Consider the following 15951-nt stretch of genomic DNA (forward strand, 5'->3'; position numbering starts at 1 on the left):
CGTTTTGGATACGGTTGTGGGGGATGACATCCCAGGGGAATGCCATGGGCACCAGGTTACTGGCACTGAATGTGGGTCCGTGGTGCAGAAGGGAAAGAGGAATAAGAGGGGAGCAGTAGTGATAGGGGACTCAATCGTCAGGGGAACAGACAGGAGATTCTATGGGGGTGAACAGTATGGTATGTTGCCTTCCAGATGCCAGGGTCAGGGACATCTCGGATCACGAACACATCATTTTGGAGGGCAGAGGGGAGCAGCCAGCTGTCACGTTAAATACTGGTACCAATAACATAGGAAGGAAAAGCAGAGGTCCTGAAGATAGATTTTAGAAAGCTGAGAAGCAGGACCTCCAGGGCAGTAATTTCTAGATTGCTATCTGTGCCTCGTGCCAGTTAGGGTAGAAACAGGATGATTTGGCAGATAATTATTGGTAAGAAACGATAGTAAATCATTAGAAAGAGGTGACATAGGATCGGAAGGTGCAGAATCTTTATGCTTCAAGCGAAGAAATCACAAGGGTAAAAGGACCCTGATGGCAGTTATATATAGGCCTCCAAACAGCTGCAGTGATGTGGACTACAAATTACAACAGGAAATAGAAAAGGCTTGTCAGGAGGGCAGTGTTATGATAATTGTGGGGGGATTTTAACAGGCGAGTGGATTGGGAAAATCAGGTCAGCACTGGATCTCAAGAGAGAGAATTTCCAGAATGTCTGTGAGATGGCTTTTTAGAACAGCTTGTTGTTGAGCCCACTAGGGGATCGGCTGTACTGGATTGGGTATTGTGTAATGAACTGGAGGTGATTAGAGAGATTGAGGTGAAGGAACCCTTAGGAGGCAGTGATCATAACATGATTGAGTTCACTGTGAAATTTGAAAAAGAGAAGCCGAAATCTGATGTGTCGGTATTTCAGTGGAGTAAAGGAAATTACAGTGGCATGAGAGAGGAACTGGCCAAAGTTGACTGGAAAGGGACAGTGGCGGGAAAGACGGCAGAGCAGCAGTGGCTGGAGTTTATGCGAGAGTGAGGAAGGTGCAAGACAGGTATATTCCAAAAAAGAAGAAATTTTTGAATGGAAAAAGGATGCAACCGTGGCTGACAAGAGAAGTCAAAGCCAAAGTTAAAGCAAAGGAGAAGGCATACAAGGAAGCAAAAATTAGCGGGAAGACAGAGGATTGGGAAATTTTTTAAAGTTTACAAAAGGAAACTAAGAAGGTCATTAAGAGGGAAAAGATGAACTATGAAAGGAAGCTAGGAAATAATATCAAAGAGGATACTAAAAGCTTTCTGAAGTATATAAAGAATAAAAGACAGGTGAGAGTAGATACAGGGCCAATAGAAAATGATGCTGGAGAAATTGTAGTGGGAGATAAGGAGATGGCGGAGGAACTGAACGAGTATTTTCTATCAGTCTTCACTGAGAAAGACATCAGCAGTATACTGGACACTCAAGGGTGGCAGGGAAGAGAAGTGTGCGCTGTCACAATTACTACAGAGGAAGTACTCAGGAAGCTGAATAGTCTAAAGGTAGATAAATCTCCCGGACCAGATGGAATGCACCCTCATGTTCTGAAGGAAATAGCTGTGGAGATTGCGGAGGCATTAGCAATGATCCTTCATAAGTCAATAGATTCTGGCATAGTTCCAGAGGACTGGAAGATTGCAAATGTCACTCTGCTATTTAAGAAGGGGGCAAGGAAGCAAAAAGGAAATTATAGACCTGTTAGCTTGACATCCGTGGTTGGGAAGTTGTTGGAGTCGATTGTCAAGGATAAGGTTACGCAGTACTTGGAGGCGTATGACAAGATAGGCAGAACTCAGCATGGTTTCCTTAAAGGAAAATCCTGCCTGACAAACCTATTGCAATTTTTTGAGGAAATTACAAGTAGGCTAGGCAAGGGAGATGCAGTGGATGTTGTATATTTGGATTTTCAGAAGGCCTTTGACAAGGTGCCACACATGAGGCTGCTTAACAAGATAAGAGCCCATGGAATTACGGGAAAGTTACATACGTGGATAGAGCCTTGGCTGATTGGCAGGAAACAGAGAGTGGGAATAAAGAGATCCTATTCTGGTTGGCTGCCGATTACCAGTGGTGTTCTACAGGGGTCCGTGTTGGGGCCGCTTCTTTTTACATTGTACATCAACGATTTGGATTATGGAATAGATCGCTTTGTGGCTAAGTTTGCTGATGATACAAAGATAGGTGGAGGGGCCGGTAGTGCTGAGGAAACAGAAAGTCTGCAGAGAGACTTGGATAGATTGGGAGAATGGGCAGAGAAGTGGCAAATGAAGTACAATGTTGGAAAGTGTATGGTTATGCACTTTGGCAGAAAAAATAAACGGGCAGACTAGTATTTAAATGAGGAGAGAATTCAAAGTTCTGAGATGCAATGGGACTTGGGAGTCCTCGTGCAGGATACCCTTAAAGTTAACCTCCAGGTTGAGTCGGTGGTGAAGAAGGCAAATGCAATGTTGGCACTCATTTCTAGAGGAATAGAGTATAGGAGCAGGGATGTGATGTTGAGGCTCTATAAGGCACTGGTAATAGTCATAGTCATACTTTATTGATCCCAGGGGGAAATTAGTTTTCGTTACAGTTGCACCATAAATAATAAATAGTAATAGAATCATAAGTAGTTAAATAGTAATATGTAAGTTATGCCAGTAAATTATGAAATAAGTCCAGGACCACCCTATCGGCACAGGGTGTCTGACCCTCCAAGGCAGGAGTCGTAAAGTTTGATGGCCACAGGCAGGAATGACTTCCTATGACGTTCTGTGCTGCATCTTGGAGGAATGAGTCTCTGGCTGAATAACCTCAATTGGAGTACTGTGTACAGTTTTGGGCTCCTTATTTGAGAAAGGATGTGCTGACGTTGGAGAGGGTACAGAGAAGATTCACTAGAATGATTCCGGGAATGAGAGGGTTAACATATGAGGAACGTTTGTCCGCTCTTGGACTGTATTCCTTGGAGTTTAGAAGAATGAAGGGGGACCTCATAGAAACATTCGAATGTTGAAAGGCATGGACAGAGTGGATGTGGCAAAATTGTTTCCCATGGTGGGGGAGTCTAGTACAAGAGGGCATGACTTAAGGATTGAAGGGCACCCATTCAGAACAGAGATGCGAAGAAATTTTTTTAGCCAGAGGGTGGTGAATCTATGGAATTTGTTGCCGGGGCGGCAATAGAGGCCAAGTCATTGGGTGTATTTAAGGCAGAGATTGATAGGTATCTGAGTAGCCAGGGCATCAAAGGTTATGGTGAGAAGGCGGGGGAGTGGGACTAAATGGGAGAATGGATCAGCTCATGATAAAATGGTGGAGCAGACTCGATGGGCCAAATGGCCGACTTCTACTCCTTTGTCTTGTTTTATAGATACGTGGCTGAGAAGTTGAAGCAAGAGGCAGGGCTTCAGGTTCTTGGATCATTGGGATCTCATCTGGGGGAGCTATGACCTGTTCAAAAGGGACAGATTGAACATGCACCCAAAGGGAAACCAATATTCTCATGGACAGGTTTGTTAGGGCTGGTAGGAAGGGTTTAAAATAATTTGGCAGAGGGTTGGGAATTGGAGTGAACTGACTGAGGAGAGGACGCAAAGATAGTGTGCAGTCAGACTGTCAGGAAGGGCAGGCAGATGATAGGACAAAGTTGCAGCCAGCAGGGTGAGTATCAGTACATTAGGGATGCAGAATCAAAAAGTGTAGGAAATACAGTACTCACACTGTTGTATCTCAATGCACTGAGTATAAGAAATAAGGTGGATGATCTTGTTACACTTTTACAGATTGTCGGGTATGATGTTGTGGCCATCACTGAATCGCAGCTGAAGGAAGATTGTGGTTCAGAGCTGAATGTTCCAAGGTACACACTGTATCGCAGGCATAGGAAGGTAGCCAGAGGGGATAACGTGGCTTTGCTGGTAAAGAATGAGATCAAATCAGTAGAATTCGGAAGATGTTGAATCCTGATGGGTTGAGTTAAGAAATTGCAAGAGTAAGAGGACCCTGATGGCAGTTATATAGAAACCTCCCATCATTGGACCACAGATTACAACGGGAAATCGAAAAGGTGTATGAAAAGTGCAATGTTATGATATCCATTGATTAGACTATGGCATGGATCTGAAGGACTGCAAATGTCACTCCACTCTCTAAGAAAAAAGGAAGGCAGCAGAAAGGGAATTATAGGACAGTTAGCCTGACCTCAGGGCTTGTGAAGATATTGGAGTCAATTGTTAACGATGAGGTAATGAAGTACTTGATGACACAGGACAAGCTAGGGTAAACTCAGCATGGTTTCCTTAAGGCTGGAATTCTTTGAGGAGATTACAAATAGGAGAGATAAAGGAGATGCAGTGGATGTTGTATATTTGGATTTTCAGAAGGCCTTTGACAAAGCGCCACACACGAGGCTGCTGAACAAGAAAAGAGCAAAAGGTTAGTACCGGAAAGTTACCTGCATGGTTAGAGCATTAGCTGATTCGTAGGAGGCAGCGGGTGGGAATAAAAAGATCCTTTCCTGGTTGGCTGCCAGAGACTAGTAGGGTTCCGCAGGGGCCAGTGTTAAGACTGCTTCTTTTTATGCTATATATCGATGATTTAGATCATGGATTACATGGCTTTGCTGCCAAGTTTGCAGTTGAGGAAACAGGTAGGATGCAGAACGACTTAGACAGATTAGGAGAATGGGCAAGAAAGTGGCAAATGAAATACAATGTTGGAAAATGCATGGTCATGCACGTTGATAGTAGAAATAAATATGCGGACTATTTTCTAAACAGGGAGAAAATCCAAATATCTGAGATGCAAAAGGACTTGGAAGTCATTATGCAGAACACCTTTGTGCAGAATTCCCATGGTGAGGCTGTCCAGAAGAAGAGGACACAGCCTCAGGATAGAGGGGAGTCTATTTAAAAGAGAGGTACGGAGAAATTTCTTTAGCCAGAGGGCACTGAATTTGTGGAATTTGTTACCACGTGCCGCTGTGGAGGCCAGGTCGCTGGGTGTATTTAAGGCAGACAATGATTGGTTCTTGATTGGACATGGCATCAAAGGTTACAGAGCGAAGGCCGGTAAAAGGAAAAAATGGTCAGCCATGAATGAATGGCAAACAGACTCAACGGACCAAATGGCCTAGTTCTGCTTCTTTTTCTTCTGGTAGACAATCTCAACGCACCACTCAAACTATAATCTCCATGTGCCCCTCTCAACACAACAAACTCCACTCCCCACTCTCAGAAAACTATTCAATTGACTCTCACACACAATCCCCACTCCCCTCTCTCACACAATCTTCACTCCCCTCCCTCACACAATCTCTGCTCCCCTCACTTACACAATCCCCACTCCCTTCTCTCACACAATCCCCACTCCCCTTCCTCACAATCTTCACTCCCCTCCCTCACACAATCCCCGCTCCCCTCTCTCACACAATCTTCGCTCCCCTCTCACACAATCTCCACTCCCTTCCCTCAATCTCCACTCCCCTCCCTCACACAATCTCTGCTCCCCTCTCTCACACAATCCCCACTCCCCTCTCTCATATAAGCTCCACTCCCCATACTCCTCTATCACAATGTCCACTCCCGTCTCACACAATGCCCGCTACCATCTCTCACACAACAATCCCCACTCCCCTCTCACACAACAATCCTCACTTCCTTCTCATAACATCCACTCCCCTTCCACACGACAATCGTCACTCCCCTCTCGTAACTTCTACTCCCCTCTCTCACACGACAATCCTCACTCCCCTCTCTCAGACAACAATCTTCACTCCCCTCTCATAACGTCCACTCCCCTCCCTCACACGACAATCCCCACTCCCCTCTCATAACGTCCACTCCCCTCCCTCACACGACAATCCCCACTTCCCTCCTATATGACAATTCCCGCTCCCCTCTCTCACACAACAATCCCCACTCCCCTCCTATATGACAATTCCTACTCCCCTCTCTCACACAACAATCCCCACTCCCCTCCTTCACACAATCCTCACTCCCCTCTCGTAACGTCCACTCCCCTCCCTCACACAATCCCCACTCCCCTCTCATAACGTCCACTCCCCTCCCTCACACGACAATCCCCACTCCCCTCCCTCACACAACAATCCTCACTCTCCTCTCTCACACGACAATCCTCACTCCCCTCTCTCGCACAATCTCCACTCCCCTCCCTCACATGACAATCCCCACTCCCCTCCCTCACACAATCCCCACTCCCCTCCCTCACATGACAATCCCCACTCTCCTCCCTCACAGCAATCTTCACATCCCTCTCTCACACAACAATCCCCACTCCCCTCTCTCATGTATAAATACACACACTCTGCTTTCGCTCTACAACCCAGAACTGCAAACATCTCTTCCTTACAAACAGCCCATAGTTCTGGGGCACATTTGTCTGCTAACTTTTGGCTGTAATTACATTGGGCTACATCCACTCCCAGCTCACTGGGACTCAGCACTCTCCAGTGAAAGATTCTTTCTTTGGGATGTCCCTCCTTTTTTTTTGATAAGCAACCATTTATGTTATTATCTTGTTATTATGTTATTATCAAGTGCGGGGACTGGTTGAGAAGGAGCAGTTGATTTAAAAGCCGGTCGTAAGCAACCAGCAACACAGACCTTCAAGGTCGGCGAAGGTGCGGCAGGTGAAACTAATTACTCAAATTATCAGCTAATATAAACAAGGTTTGCTCTAAGGGAGTGGCCTGTCGGGGAGCGGCCTTGTCAAAAAGTGTGAGTCTTTGTCTCGAGAGTCTTCGGCAAAGAGGCTGACAGAGGAGATTACCCCACAGTTGGAGAGGGTGAGAAGTGGTGAAGAGATGACCACTAGGCTGATTCAGTGTGCTGCGTGCATGATGTAGGAGGTCAGGGACACTGATGGTGCCTCTGGCTCCTACAACTGTGGAAAATGTGTCCAGATTCAGCTTCTGAAGGACCATGTTGCAGCATTGGAGAAGCAACTGGATGACCTCAGGTTCGTCTGGGAAAAAAAGAGTTTTCTGGACTGGACCTACAGCAAGGTCGTTACACCAAGAATACCAGAAGAGAGAAGGGGGATGATGATGAGGAAGGAAAGGATGCTTGAAGTACAAGAGATCCTAGGGGATGTACCTCTCGTAAACAGGTTCACCCTCTTGGAAGCTGTCGGGATAGAAGACACTGCCAGCCTGAGAGGCCATCAGGTCTGCGAGTCAACAATTGGTTCTGAAGCAAAGCCGAGGAGACAGACGTCATGCAGAGCCGTGGTAGTAGCGGACTCCACAGTGAGGTACAGAAAGGGGTTTCTGCGGCAACAGGTGAGATTTAAGGATGGTGTGTTGCCTCCCTGGTGCCGGGATCCAGGACGTCACGGACCGATTGCAGGGAATCCTCAAGAGTGAATGTGAACATCCGGAACTGGTGGTGCATGTCGGCACAAATGACGTGGGGAAGAAGAGGAAAGACATTCTACAGAGTGACTTCAGAGAACTCAGAAGAAGGATGAAAAGCAGGACCTCCAGGGTGGTTATCTCCGGTTTGCTTCCAGTTGCCCATGCTGGAGTGGTCAAGAACAGGGAGATAATGGATCTGAATGTGTGGCTGAGGAACTGGTGCAGGAAGCAAGGATTCACATTCTTGGACCACTGGGGTATGTTTCGGGGTAAGGATGAAGTGTACAAAAGGGATGGGTTGCACCTCAATAGGCGGGGCACCAGCATTCTGGCAGGCAGGTTTGCCACTGCAACATGGGGTGTGTTTAAACCAAGTAGTGGGGGGAGGGGACGAACTGGAAACATAAGGATGGAGATAAAGGGAAAATGAGAATAAGAAAAGTTAAGAAAGACAACAGAATCAACGGAGCAGAAAGCTCAAGAAGGGATCGTACAGTATGGCCAAGTGAAATGGGAATTGATATGAAAGGTGAGGGGAGTAATGAATTAAAAGTATTATATATAAGGGAGGGGAGGAGAAGGTGGCAGCGTGACGCAGCGCGCGCGGCCGCTCCGAAATGATATTATTTGTAAGTAGGTACCATGCACAATCCTGATTTGATGGAGACGGACGTGAGTAGCACGGAGGAACACCTGGAGAAACTTCTGAAATGCCCGCTTCGCTGCCGCTGCTACTGTGCAATCGAGAATCTCCGGAGGGGAGGACCCCAAATCCTTGGCTTTGCCTATGCCCTGTTGCCGGGGCTGGGGTTGAAACGCTCAGCAGAGATGGTGCTCGGTGTCGGAGGCTCAAAGTTTTTGGATGGACTCAAGAGTCGGCTGTAGTTGGGTGCTTCCAGGGTGCTGCATCAGCAAGTTTGCGGTGCTGGAAGCTCATGGCATGAAGTCATTCCTGCCTGTGTAACTGTAATGACAGTAACTGTAGCAACCTAGCAACTGTAATGAAAACCAATTTCCCCCGGGATTAATAAAGTATGACTATGACTATGTTAAGAAAGACAACAGAATCAATGGAGCAGAAAGCTCAAGAAGGGATCGTACAGTATGGCCAAGTGAAATAGGAATTGATATGAAAGGTGAGGGAGTAATAAATTAAAAGTATTATATATGAATGCACGGAGTATAAGAAATAAAGTGGACGAGCTTGAGGCACAGTTGGAAATTGGTAAGTATGATGCTGTGGGAATAACAGAGACATGGCTTCAAGTGGACGGGCCTGGGAAATGAATATTCAAGTGTATACGTCCTATTGAAAGGACAGACTGATGGGCAGAGTGGGTGGGGTGGCTCTGTTGGCGAGGAATGATATTCAGTCCCTTGTGAGGGGGGACATAGAATCAGGAGACGTAGAGTCAGTATGGATAGAACTGAGAAATTCTAAGGGTAGAAAGACCCTAATGGGAGTTATCTACAGACCCCCAAACAGTAGTCTGGATGTAGGGTGTAAGTTGAATCAAGAGTTAAAATTGGCATGTAGCAAAGGTAATGCTACAGTTGTTATGGGGGATTTTAACATGCAGGAAGACTGGAAGAATCAGGTTGGTACTGGATCCCAAGAAAGGGAGTTTGTGGAGTGCTTCCGAGATGGATTCTTAGAACAGCTTGTACTGGAGCCTACTGGAGAGAACGCAATTCTAGATTTAGTGTTGTGCAATGAACCGGATTTTATCAGGGACCTCGAGGTAAAGGAGCCATTAGGAGGTAGTGACCATAATATGATAAGTTTTAATCTACAAATTGAGAGGGAGAAGGGAAAATCGGAAGTGTCAGTATTACAGTTGAACAAAGGGAACTATGGTGCTATGAGGTGGGAGCTGGCCAAAGTTCAATGGAACAATACTAGCAGGGATGACAGTGGAACAACAATGGCAAGTGTTTCTGGGAATAATGCAGAAGGTGCAGGATCAGTTCATTCCAAAGAGGAAGAAAGATCCTAAGGGGAGTAAGGGGAGGCTGTGGCTGACAAGGGAAGTAAAGGACAGAATAAAAATAAAAGAGAGGAAGTATAACATAGCAAAGATGAGTGGGAACCCAGAGGATTGGGAAACTTTTAAAGAGCAACAGAAGGTAACTAAAAAGGCAATACGTGGAGAAAAATTGAGGTACGAAGGTAAACTAGCCAAGAATATAAAGGAGGATAGTAAAAGCTTCTTTAGGCATGTGAAAAGGAAAAAAATAGTTAAGACCAAAATTGGGCCCTTGAAGACAGAAACGAGTAAATTATTATGGGGAACAAAGAAATGGCAGATGAATTGAACAGGTACTTTGGATCTGTCTTCACTAGGGAAGACACAATCAATCTCCCAGATATAATAGTTGCCAAAGGACCTAGGGTAATGGATGAACTGAAGGAAATTTATATTAGGCAGGAAATGGTGTTGGATAGACTGTTGGGTCTGAAGGCTGATAAGTCCCCGGGACCTGATGGTCTGCATCCCAGGGTACTTAAGGAGGTGGCTTTACAAATCATGGACGCATTGGTAATCATTTTCCAATGTTCTATAGATTCAGGATCAGTTCCTGTGGATTGGAGGATGGCTAATGTTGTCCCACTTTTCAAGAAAGGAGGGAGAGAGAAAACAGGGAATTATAGACCGGTTGGCCTGATGTCAGTGGTGGTAAAGATGGAGTCAATTATAAAAGATGCAGCTACAGGGAGGTAGTTACGCCAAAGGAGCAGAGGACAGGAAATTGGGTCACTGTCAGGCGAGGGAAGGGGAAAGGGCAGGCAGAGCAGGGTTCCCCTGTGGCCATTCCCCTCAACAATAAGTATACCACATTGGATACTGTTGGGGGGGATGACCTACCTGGGACTAGCTGCAGTAGCCGGATCTCTGGCACTGGATCTGGCTCTGCAGTGCAGAAGGGAGGGGAGAAAAAGAGGAGAGCAGTAGTGATAGGGGACTCAATAGTTAGAGGTGCAGATAGGAGGTTCTGTGGTCGTGACAGAGAATCCAGGATGGTTTGTTGCCTCCCAGGTGCCAGGGTCAAGGATGTCTCTGATCAATTGCATGACATTCTGAAGTGGGAGGGTGATCAGCCAGATGTTGTGGTGCACATCGGTACCAATGACATAGCAAGGAAGAGTGAGGAGATCCTGGAGAGTGAGTATAGAGAGCTTGGTAGGAAGTTGAAAAGCAGGACCTCGAGGGTGGTAATCTCAGGATTGCTACCTGTGCTACGTGCCAGTGAGGGTAGGAATAGGATGCTCTGGAGGATGAACAAGTGGCTGAGGAACTGGTGTAGGGGGCAGGGTTTCAGATTTCAGGATAATTGGGACCTCTTCTGGGGCAGGTGGGACCTGTACAAGAGAGACGGGTTACACTCCCACTGGGGGAGATCTTAAATAGGTTTTTTGCGTCTGTGTTTACTAAGGAAACTGGCATGAAGTCTATGGAATTAAGGGAAACAAGTAGTGAGATCATGGAAACTGTACAGATCAAAAAGGAGGAGGTCCTTGCTGTCCTGAGGAAAATTAAAGTGGATAAATACCCGAGACCTGACAGGGTGTTCCCTCGGACCTTGAAGGAGACTAGTGTTGAAATTGCAGGGGCCCTGGCTGAAATATTTAAAATATCGCTGTCTACAGGTGAGGTGCTGGAGGATTGGAGAGTGGCTCATGTTGTTCCGTTGTTTAAAAAAGGATCGAAAAGTAATCCGGGAAATTATAGGCCAGTAAGTTTAATGTCGGTAGTAGGTAAGTTATTGGAGGGAGTACTAAGAGACAGAATCTACAAGCATTTGGATAGACAGGGACTTATTAGGGAAAGTCAACATGGCTTTGTGCGTGGTAGGTCATGTTTGACCAACCTATTGGAGTTTTTCGATGAGGTTACCAGGAAAGTGGATGAAGGGAAGGCAGTGGATATTGTCTACATGGACTTCAGTAAGGCCTTTGACAAGGTCCCGCATGGGAGGTTAGTTAGGAAAATTAAGTCGCTAGGTATACATGGAAAGGTGGTAAATTGGATTAGACATTGGCTCGATGGAAGAAGCCAGAGAGTGGTGGTGCTTCTCTGAGTGGAGGCCTGTGACTAGTGGTGTGCCACAGGGATCAGTGCTGGGTCCATTGTTATTTATCATCTTTATCAATGATCTGGATGATAATGTGGTAAATTGGATCAGCAAGTTTGCTGATGATACAAAGATTGGAGGTGTAGTAAACAGTGAGGAAGGTTTTCAGAGCCTGCAGAGGGACTTGGACCAGCTGGAAAAATGGGCTGAAAAATGGCAGATGGAGTTTAATACTGACAAGTGTGAGGTATTGCACGTTGGAAGGACAAACCAACGTAGAACATACAGGGTTAATGGTAAGGCACTGAGGAGTGTAGTGGAACAGAGGGATCTGGGAATACAGATACAAAATTCCCTAAAAGTGTCGTCACAGGTAGATAGGGTCGTAAAGAGAGCTTTTGGTACATTGGCCTTTATTAATCGAAGTATTGAGTATAAGAGCTGGAATGTTATGATGAGGTTGTATAAGGCATTGGTGAGGCCGAATCTGGAGTGTTGTGTTCAGTTTTGGTCACCAAATTACAGGAAGAATATAAATAAGATTGAAAGAGTGCAGAGAAGGTTTACAAGGATGTTGCCGGGACTTGAGAAACTCAGTTACAGAGAAAGGTTGAATAGGTTGGGACTTTATTCCCTGGAGCATAGAAGAATGAGGGGAGATTTGATAGAGGTATATAAAATTATGATGGGTATAGATAGAGTGAATGCAAGCAGGTTTTTTCCACTGAGGCAAGGGGAGAAAAAAACCAGAGGACATGGGTTTAGGGTGAGGGGGAAAAGTTTAAAGGGAACATTAGGGGGGGCTTCTTCACACAGAGAGTGGTGGGAGTATGGAATGAGCTGCCAGATGAGGTGGTAAATGCGGGTTCTTTTTGAATATTTAAGAATAAATTGGACAGATACATGGATGGGAGGTGTATGGAGGGATATGGTCCGTGTGCAGGTCAGTGGGACTAGGCAGAAAATGGTTCGGCACAGCCAAGAAGGACCAAAATGCCTGTTTCTGTGCTGTAGTTTCTATGGTTTCTATGAAATTACGACACATTTGAATAGCATTAACAGGATAGGTCCAAGTCACCATGGATTTACGAAGGGGAAATCATGCTTGACTAATCTTCTGAAAGTTTTTGAGGATGTAACTATGAAAATTGTCAAGGGAGAGCCAGTGGATGCAGTATACCTGGACTTTCAGAAAGCCTTTGATAAGGTCCCACATAGGAGACTAGTGGGCAAAATTAGGGCACATGGTATTGGGGGCAGAGTACTGACATGGATTGAAAATTGGCTGGCTGACAGGAAACAAAGAGTAGCGATTAACGGGTCCCTTTCGGAATGGCAGGCGGTGAACAGTGGGGTACCGCAGTTGTTTACAATATACATTAATGATTTAGAGGAAGAGATTAAAAGTAACATCAGCAAATTTGCAGATGACACAAAGCTGGGTGGCAGTGTGAAATGTGAGGAGGATACTATGAGAATGCAGGGTGGCTTGGACAGGCTGGGTGAGTGGGCAGATGCATGGCAGATGCAGTTTAATGTGGATAAATGTGAGGTTATCCACTTTGGTGGTAAGAACAGGAAGGCAGATTATCTAAATGGAGTCAAGTTAGGAAAAGGGGAAGAACAATGAGATCTAGGTGTTCTTGTAAATCAGTCACTGAAAGCAAGCATGCAGGTACAGCAGGCAGTGAAGAAAGCTAATGGCATGCTGGCCTTCATAACAAGGGGAATTGAGTATAGGTGCAAAGAGGTCATGGAAGAATTCTGGAGGCATTGGTCATGATCTTTCAAGAATCACTAGATTCTGAAATGGTTCCAGAACACTGGAAAATTCCAAATGTCACTCCACTCTTCAAGAAGGGAAAAGAGGCAGAAAGAAAGGAAATTATTGGCCAGTTAGTCTGACCTCAGTGGTTGGGAAGATGCTGGACTCGACTGTTAAGGATGTGGTTTCAGGATACTTGGAGGCACATGATGAAATAGGCCGTAGTCAGCATGGCTTCCTCAAGGGGAAACCTTGCCCAACAAATTTCTTTGAAGAAATAACAAGCAGGATAGACAGAGGAAGATCAGTTGATGCTGTGTACTTGCATTTTCAGAAGGCCTTTGACAAGGTGCCACAAATGAGGCTGCTTATGAGCCCATGGACTGATTAGCAGGCGGTAAAAAGTAGGAATAAAGGGAGCCTTTTCTGGTTGGCTGCTGGGGACTACTGGTGTTCCACTGGGGGCTGTGTTGGGATCTTTTTAGTTATACTGCATGTCAGTTACTTGGAAGATGGAATTGATTACTTTGTTGCAAAGTTTGTGGGTTATACAAAGATAGATGGAGGGGCAAGTCATTTTGAGGAAGTTGAGAGGCTGCATACAGAAGGACTTGGATTAGGAGAATGGGCAAAGAAGCGGCAGTTTGAATATAGTGTCAGGAAGTGTATGCCAATGCACTTTGGTAGAAGGGGAAAATAAAAGGGTAGACTATTTTCTAAATGGACTGAAAATTTAACAAAAAATCTGAGGTGCAAAGAGACTTGAGAATCCTTGTGCAGGATTCCCTGAAGACTAATTTGTAAGTTGACTCTATGGTAAGGAAGGCAAATGCAATGTTAACATTCACTTCAAGAGGACTACAATAGAAAAGCAATGTTGAGGCTTTATAAAACATTGGCGAGGCCTCATTTGGAGCATCATGAGCAGTTCTTGGAAAGGATGTGCTGAGACTGAAGAGGGTTCAAAGGAGGTTCACGAACATGATTCCAGGAATGAACAGCTTGTCGTATAAAGAGTGTTTGATGGCTCTGGGCCTGTATTCACCTGAGTTCAGAAGAATGAGGGGTGACCTCATTGAAACTATTTAATGTTGAACAGTCTTGACAGAGGATGTTTCCTATGGTGGTCAAGTCTAGAACTAGAGGACACAACCTCAGAATAGAGAGGGATCCTTTTAGAATGGAGCTGAGGAGGAATTTCTTCAGCCAGAGAGGAGCGAATTTGTGGAATTCGTTGGCACAGCAGCTGTTGAGGCCAATTCTTTACGAATATTAAAGCCAGAGGTTAATCGTTTCTTCATTGGTCAAGGCTTGAAGGAATACCGGGAGAAGGCAGGAGACTGGGGCTACGAGGAATAATGGATCAGCCATGATGAAATGTTGGAGCAGACTCAATGGGCCAAATGGCCTAATTATGCTCCTATTCCTTATGGTCTTTTTAAAATTATCCTGAACAACTTTCAGAAACCCATTGACCTCTCTGTCCTTACATCTATTCCTACCCCAGTTTATGTTGTGAGAAATATAGACTCCCATTGTGACCCACCCTGTCAGTCTTTCCACTTTGCTCGGTTATTGCTCTTCTAAGTCCCTCCCACCTCTGGAATACATCCAGAGTGAGATAGATTGGCTGGTTGACTGATGTCACAACAATCCCTTGCATTCAATGTCAGTAAGACAAAGGAATTGATTGTGGACTTCAGAAAGGGGAAACCAAGGAAACACACATCAGTCTTCGTCAAGGGATCAGAAGTGGAAAAGGTGAGCAGTTTCAAGTTCCTGGCTGTCAACATTTCTGAAGATCTATCCTGGGCCCAACATATTGACGTGATAACAAAGAAGGCACAACAGCAGCACTATTTCATGAGGAGTTTAAGGAGATTTGGCATGTCAATGAAGACTCTCGCAAATTTCAACAGATGTACATGGAGAGCATTCTAACTGATTGCATCACCAAGATTGGAAAAAGCTGTAGAAAGTTGTGAATTCAGTCAGCTCCATCAAGAGTGCTTGGCTCCCCAGTATCCAGGTCACCTTCAAAAGGCAATACCTCAGAATGGAGGCATCCATCATTAAGGCCCCAGTCAATCGGGACATGTCCTCTTCTCACTGCTATCATCAAGGAGGTACAGAGCCTGAAGAAACACACTCAGCATTTCAGGAACAGCTTCTTCCCCTCTGCCATCAGATTTCTGATTGGCCAATGAACCCATGAACACTACCTCACTTTTTTTTTGCTGTATTTTTGCACAACTTATTTAATTAATTTTAATATATACTCTTTATTGTAATTTATAGCTATTTATTATTATATATTGCAATGTATAGCTGGTACAAAACAATGTATTTCATGACATATGCCAGTGATATTTAACCTGATTTGGACTCGAATTCTGACATAGTGTCCGTCTCAGCTTTTGCTTAGTAACTGGGAATAATCCAGTTGGGGATCAGTGTACCAAGACACACCAGAATCTCAGGGTGAATGTACTGAAACAACCCTCTAACAGCCAACTTTTCTCATCCCTTCTGTGACTCTGAACACATCACCTCTGTATGGAGATCCCTCAACTCTCCCTCAGTGGCAGCTGCGACCTGATGGTTAGCATCATGGTTAGCGTGATGTTATCACAGTGCCAGCAATATGGGTTTGATGCCCAACACTGTCTGTACGTTCTCCCTCTGCCCATCTGGATTTTCTCTGGGTGCTCCCGTTTCCTGCCCCA

The 15951-nt window shown here is 45.3% G+C and overlaps 1 protein-coding gene across 6 annotated transcripts in view; it reads right to left on the reverse strand.

Annotated features, from left to right (window-relative positions):
* The window catches only part of LOC134344616 (protein scribble homolog), a 235861-nt gene that overhangs the window by 143352 nt on the left and 76558 nt on the right, over nt 1-15951 (reverse strand). The window lies entirely within an intron of this gene.

This window comes from Mobula hypostoma, chromosome 3 (assembly GCF_963921235.1).
Source record: "Mobula hypostoma chromosome 3, sMobHyp1.1, whole genome shotgun sequence".
NCBI classification, from domain to species: Eukaryota; Metazoa; Chordata; class Chondrichthyes; order Myliobatiformes; family Myliobatidae; genus Mobula; species Mobula hypostoma.